Genomic DNA, 6,994 nt, shown 5'->3' on the forward strand with positions numbered 1-6,994 from the left:
AAAAAAAGATGTAAGAGAAAAGAATTCTGATATCCCAGAATTAATTACTTAATTTATTTACTGAGTTGCTTGACCTACCCTGATAATTTGCCCAGGCGTCCTCTCACAGTAACATGTTTTCTGGGCTAGATGCATAAGCACTGTTAGGAGTGCCTTTCTAGGATAGTGCTCTATAACTGTTTAAGTATTATATATTTAACAGATAGCACTGTAGATAGATCAATTCCTGTTGTTTGTATTATTATTCACTCAGTTTTATTCATTCATTTATTTATTTTTCTTCATTCACATTTCTAACCAAGCACTCCATCTCACACACACACTGGATTAATCCTAATAAACCAAAGCAGTTTGTCTTGTGTCTGTAATAACTGTGTGTCCAAGACACAATTATTACTATTGTTGTTCTATAAGTTAAAATTAAGTCATGAATGTTGAAATGAATGACACGCGCTGTACTTGATTATTATGTACAGTTTGTCCAAAAGTTTAACAAACTCAGGTCTTGTTTGGTGAAAAAACTAAAGTTGAGATTGTTTGTTTTTCTTTCTTTCTTCCTTTTTCTTCTTCAAAGTCACGCAGTACTGAACAAAAGCATCACAAGCGTTGAAAACCTATAAAGTCGTTCTTCAGCTTACATATGTTGGTCACCTCACAGGTGTCATTTGATGCCTTTGTCAGCTTCGCTATGTTTTTTTTTCTCTGTATTTTTCCGTGTGTGTGTTTTCTTCTCATTTCCTGGTGCAGTCTGTCACATAGAGGCGCCTGCTTTTCATAGCTGCTCATGTTGTCTTGCACAGTTCAGACGGTGATTTTTCTTGCACCTATATCAGAGACAGTGTGTGGTTGATAGATGTTATCAGTTATCAAGTAAATTCCTATCACAACGTGGCTTATACAGTTTGTGCTACTGCAAATTTACAGCTGGGCTTCAGTCAGCAGTGTTAGTGAGGTACAGCTTAAGAAGTCACACATTTAAAACATATTCCTTCAGTAGATAATATGTCTGGCGCTTAAAGGTTACTGTATTAATATTACTGCTGACCATGTAATGCATTTAGTATGTTGATTTAGCCATGTTAAAGAAGAGCCGCCTTTGTGACGCTGAAAAGTCTGACGTTCAACACATCTTATAACAGAACCCATTAATCTTTATTCACAGTGTGCTCATCGGTTGTTTCTAATTGTTCTGGAAGTGGTGAAAAGTTACATTTTACTGGATGCAAAACACTTCTGTCTTGAATGATTTTTTCCATCCTGGAAAGTTGAACCTCATAAATGAACTAAAGAAATCCCAGAGAGATTTTCCATTTATTATGATAATGGTGTTTACACTTGTTTGTGAAGCTCTGTGAAACATTCACTGTGATTTTGTGATAAACTTATTTATATTTATTTACAACCTGGATTTATTTTAAATGAAGACGCTTTAGTATACAGTACTAATAATATTCACTATATTACTGTATGTTTTACTGTACTGATTTAACCAACCTTAAAAACTCTGGTTTTGACTCTGTTCATTCTGCAAACCTCAGGTGGGTTATGTTTGCATCTGCCAATAAATATTTGTAACTGCCTGAATTACCAATTAATTACAAAATGAAATAAGCTCATATCTTAATCACCGTATACGTAAATGTGCATAAAATACTTTTTTAATTGCTTATTTAGACTTTATAATGGCACCGCAACCTTATTATATATTAGCTCATTAAGGATAAATGTTTATTTTTACATTCATAAATGACATTTTAAGGCAGGTTAGCTTGTTCAATAATGAGGTTTAATGGATATGAATTTCAAATTTCTCTGTGCCATGGGCCATCTGTCCACTCTAACCTCCTCTGGGTGCTCCTGATATGAGCTTAAGTCCTTCATGACAAGGGCCATTCAAGAGTAATCCCAGGTCTTATAGGATGAAGCTGGTTGATTAAAAAGTTCCATTTCTGGATGTAATCAGTGATTACTGTTGGCCCAGATGAAATATCCATGAACACAAAGTGTGCTCCAACCAACTCATGGCTGCCTTTAATCTGTCTCAAGCACATGCTTCTCTCTTGTGTATTCAACCGTGTTGCGCCAACTGAAAAACAGGTGAATGTCATACACATAAAATTGAAAACCATCACAATTTTAAATTCAAGTTTAGACTGAAAGTGAGCTGAAAAGAAGCTGCTGGGTTTTTAATTGTACTGAATGTTTCTCATTCCATTCTGGATCGAAGTCTTAGCTGAATATGAATTTATTTGACAGACTGGTGGACCCGATGAGCAGCTTCATCAGCTGCAGGTAACGAACTAAACAATCAGCTGGAGAGCTCTGTATATGTATATGCACACAGATAGGATAGAGAAGCAATATGTCAAGTCAAGCAACGTTTATTTAAGATTAAAATTAAAGGACCAGAAGATCTGTTGATAGATGACAACGGGGTCAAGTTTGGTTAACAGGTTTTATCATGCAAGGAAAGTAAAATCACTCTTCTATTATGCAACAAGGATAAACAGTGCCAGACAGTCAGATTTGTGTTCATAAATTTGAATAATTTCAGCATTAATGACAAATGTGCCAAATGAGGTGACTGTTGTGATTTGTCCCAAAATAAATAAAATATAATTAAATTGAATAAAGACTGATTACAGTACATAAGGAATTTCTTTTTCACAGACATCATTATTATAGTCATAAAACTTTGCAATTTCTTACATAGTATTTATATTATTATAATTATAATTATATTATTATTAATACTTTTTATATTATTATTATAAATATATGCATGTATTAAGCATCTAAAGAATAAATATCTTCTCTTAAAATTGTTCTGCATTGCTTCTTTAGGCCACTGTGAGCATCTATCAGGTCACATTTGGCCATTTTCAACATAATTACTTTGATGTGTTTAGAACTTAGATGATATTTTTGTTTTTCTTGGGCTTCATTAAAGCCAAGACATAAAAATAAGAAATAAGATTTAAAAAATGCAATATTCAGTCAGAAATACAGCAATGTTGCAGTTCAGCTCTGATCTACATGGATATGCAAATTTACATACACAACTACAACAAAACTAAAATCTTATTAACTTTATGCAGTCATGCTTTTGATCACCTATTCAAGGCCAAAGGTCTTCACAGCTTTGTAGATTTCATGCTTCTCCACCTTTGACTCTTTCATTTCATATCTGTCAGCTTCCATCATGGTAAAGACAACAGCAGAAAACATCCATGTGTCCTTATTCTGGGAAATGGAGAAAGAAAAAAAAATATTGGAACGATCAAAACTTAACCATAAAAGATTCATATTTCTGAGGATATTGCTGTCATTAAGTACTTTACCTGTTGTGTTTTCTGACCACAAAAGTTTTTCTGCTGGACAAGTGCTTGATTACAGAATAGACAGATGACAATAAATACAAATGTAAGATTTTTTAACTTTTGATCTGTAGCGAACTGTGAGTAACTTTGATTACCTTTGTGATGATCATTGTTGTTTCTTTTGAATGTGTACATGAGGACAGCTATAACAATATTATACCCACACACAGCAGAAAAATAATCGTACTTCCTGGCTGTGACGACGGAGTGTCTCCTGAAACACGTTTGATGTTACCTCAAAGTTATAAAAATTCTATTAATTAATTGTCACTTTACATACTGGCACTTAAATATTATATAATTTACATATTATATGGATTAATTTAAAAATCAATGGGGGTTGTGTAGTTCAACCAACAGGTTGTGTAGTTCCATAAAATGTAACAACTAATTTAAGAGCATCTCCGACACTCTGCTTGTACCACTGGACTCTACTGCTGATCTCTTTAGTAGTTCTAGCACATGTTAAAGTTGCTGCTTCACCAAGATGAGCGGTTTTCACTGGAACCAGAGAATCTGAGTGAAAACAAAACATAGAAAAAATCACGAGACAAAAATAATTTAAAATTTAAAAATACTCTTGTTATTGTATATACACACAAATCTATTCAACACAAATAATTATATTTCAGACATATAATCAGAATAAAAAAGCACTTACAGCCTTGATGGAGAAAAAGCAATGCAGCCCATAATATGATCATCTCGACACTGCTCCTTTGTTGTGGTGTTTCAGCAGGTCTAAGAGGAGAACTGTACATGTTGGGTTAGACTATAAAATGTATTTGATTGGTTAACATAGAGCAGGCTTAAAAGTACACTTCCTGTCACACTGGATGTGTACTTACCTCCCCACATGAACGTTCTAAAACATATTTAGAAATTTTTTTAGAAAAAACTCTTTTTCTTGTTTTCTGAATATTTCAGATTAGTCAATTTTCACAATTGACTATCTGATAGGAGAAGTTAATCACAGAAACAGTAAAATGCAGTTCTATTCCTGGTTGTACTACTTGCTGCAAGAAATATCTCAAATACTCTGCACTTTAGAGAAAATTTGCAACCTGCATGTTTCATTGGTGCAAGGCCATGTCATGTTATTCTTCGGAAGAGCTGAAGAGCAGGATGAGCAAATACTAAATAGTTTCGCTTCTTCAAAGACAGAACTATTATGCAAGTTGTAGAGCATTTCATAGAAAACAGCAGCAGACACTTGATTATCTTAAGTTTATTACTTAAGTAATAAAATTCTATCCATCCACTTTGGTTACCTCAGTTTTGTTAAGAAGAAATGCCAGACATCTTTATCGATAATCTGCAGCATTTCCAGGATTAATACTAAGGTGTGTCTCCTACGTTCAGCTCCTGCTTCAGTGGGGAATCTATGACATAACATGTCCATGTCTTGGCCGATATCCTGCAGTGTAAAAATGCATTTACATAGTACTTATAGAAACACATGAAATAGGTGGGAGAAACAGCGGTGGTGCCAAAATTTCAAAATTTATCCTCATTCAAAACCAGCCCAGTGGACAACTGGCAAAAGCTCCAAGGGTAAAGTTTCTTTTTCATTACCATCCAATATAAGATAAGATAAATTATGATTACCGCTGCAACAAAGTACATAAGCATCTAGAATAAAACCCTAAACTGGCACAATTTTCTGTTACCTCAAAATGTCTTCATTTATTATTCATTTATTGGTTTAACTGATAGATCGACACATTTGTATGGATGCATATTGTACAATTACTTTAGCTCACTTTAGCTCACAAGACAGCACCAAATAAAAGTATTCATCATTACTTTTATCTCTCCATTTTAATTGTAGAACCAGCTTTTGTGGTAGAAGCAGGAGTAATGTTAATGAGGTAAAATCATAAACAAGTAACTAATACAAAAGTAATTTGTGGCTGATTCCTTGCTTTTTGTTTCACAAGCTGTGCGAAACAAATGATGCATGGAAAATTCAGCAGTGATGAGGCTGCCTGGTTTGAATCCACACAGGATTTTTTTCTCCTTTGATTTTTAGTGTCTGTGCATGGGGGTTATTGTTTGCAAACCATATCAGGATTTCCAAAAACTCTAAATTTATATAAAGCATCACTTCCTGTTTTGTACTCATAACTGAATTGTGCTTGCCCTAATTAATGGGTTTGAGAATCTATGAGAGAGGAAGGCTAGGGTGCCATTTAATATCATATTCTGAAAGCTACTGGTGCAGACAGTTGCATACAAAGTGTCCTTGTGTGCTATGTGTGGCAGGTTGCATGTGTGCTGTGACACACATTTATTAAGGCATACGTGAGAGAGGACTGTCCACTTCTTTTGCGCTAAACTATTGTATTTGATCTTTTTGTAACCGTAACCTAGCTGTGGGTAGTGCCTGCACCCAATCAGCAAGTCGACATGAAAGACAAAGTCGTAACACTGTGAACAGGCTACACATCCTGTAGATAACAAAATACTTGTGTGTTCGGAGTAAACAGGTTTGCAGAGAAGTAGCTAGCGCAGCCTGTATCTCACAGTTCAGCTGCCACATGTGGCTTTGCTTGTTCTTTCACAGGCACTAACGTACAAATACCGCTGCACTTTGAAATGAAAAAGGATAAGTCAATTCGGTTAAACTATCTTTGCACAGTTGTGTGTGCACTGGCCATTGTTAGCTTTTTGATGTGCTCCTAAGTGCAACATTTTTGTTTTCATATGTAAACAGTTCCTGTACATGCAGCAGTCATGTCAAAGTTTCTCTGTTTCTGCAGAAAACGTGTTACTGCCTCTTTCTAAAAAGTACTTACTGGTTTAGCTTGTAAATAAGGCTGTTATACATCAAAATTATCTGGTTGCATCAGTGTATCCATTCATCCTTTCCTTTTCTGCCACTTATAGAGGTTTAGATCACAGGAGAAGCAGTGTAAGTACAGCTGGAAAAACAGTTCATGCATTTATTATTGGGCTACTGTAATGCCTTATTATCAGGATGTCCTAAAAACTCCCTAAAAACTCAGTTGATTCAAAATGATGCAGCAAGATTAAAAAGAGGGACTAGAAAGCGAGAGCATATTTCGCCTATATTGGCTTCTCTTTATTGGCTGTTTGTTAAATCCAGAATTTTAAAATTTAAAATCCTGTTCCTCACATTCAAGGTCATGAATAATCAGGCCCCTTCTTGCCTCAATGACCTTATAGTACCATATCACCCCCATCACACTGCGGAGTATTTAAACGTAGAATGGGAGGCAGAGCCTTCAGTTTTCAAACCCTTCTTCTGGGGGACCAGCTGCCAGTTTTGATTCGGGTGACAGACACTATCTGTACTTTCAAGATTAGGCTTCAAACGAGATAAGAAATAAATTAGGGATAGAGTTAAGGCTGAATCAGGTGACCCTGAACTCTCCCTTGGTTAAGCTGCAGTGCGTCTAGGCTGCTTGAGGATTTTTTAGTCACCCTTTTCATTCACTATTTATTTTTTATAATTATAATTTATAATAATTAATTATAATTTGTTATAGATATATTTTTATTATTATTAATCTCTGGCTCATCCACATCATCGGTTTGTCTTGTCTTTATATCTGGTTCTGCTGGGGGTTTCCTGCCGTTAAAAGGAAGTT

Source organism: Haplochromis burtoni, unplaced genomic scaffold (genome assembly GCF_018398535.1).
Source record: "Haplochromis burtoni strain Fernald_Lab_line unplaced genomic scaffold, NCSU_Asbu1 Contig_1789, whole genome shotgun sequence".
Classification (NCBI taxonomy): domain Eukaryota; kingdom Metazoa; phylum Chordata; class Actinopteri; order Cichliformes; family Cichlidae; genus Haplochromis; species Haplochromis burtoni.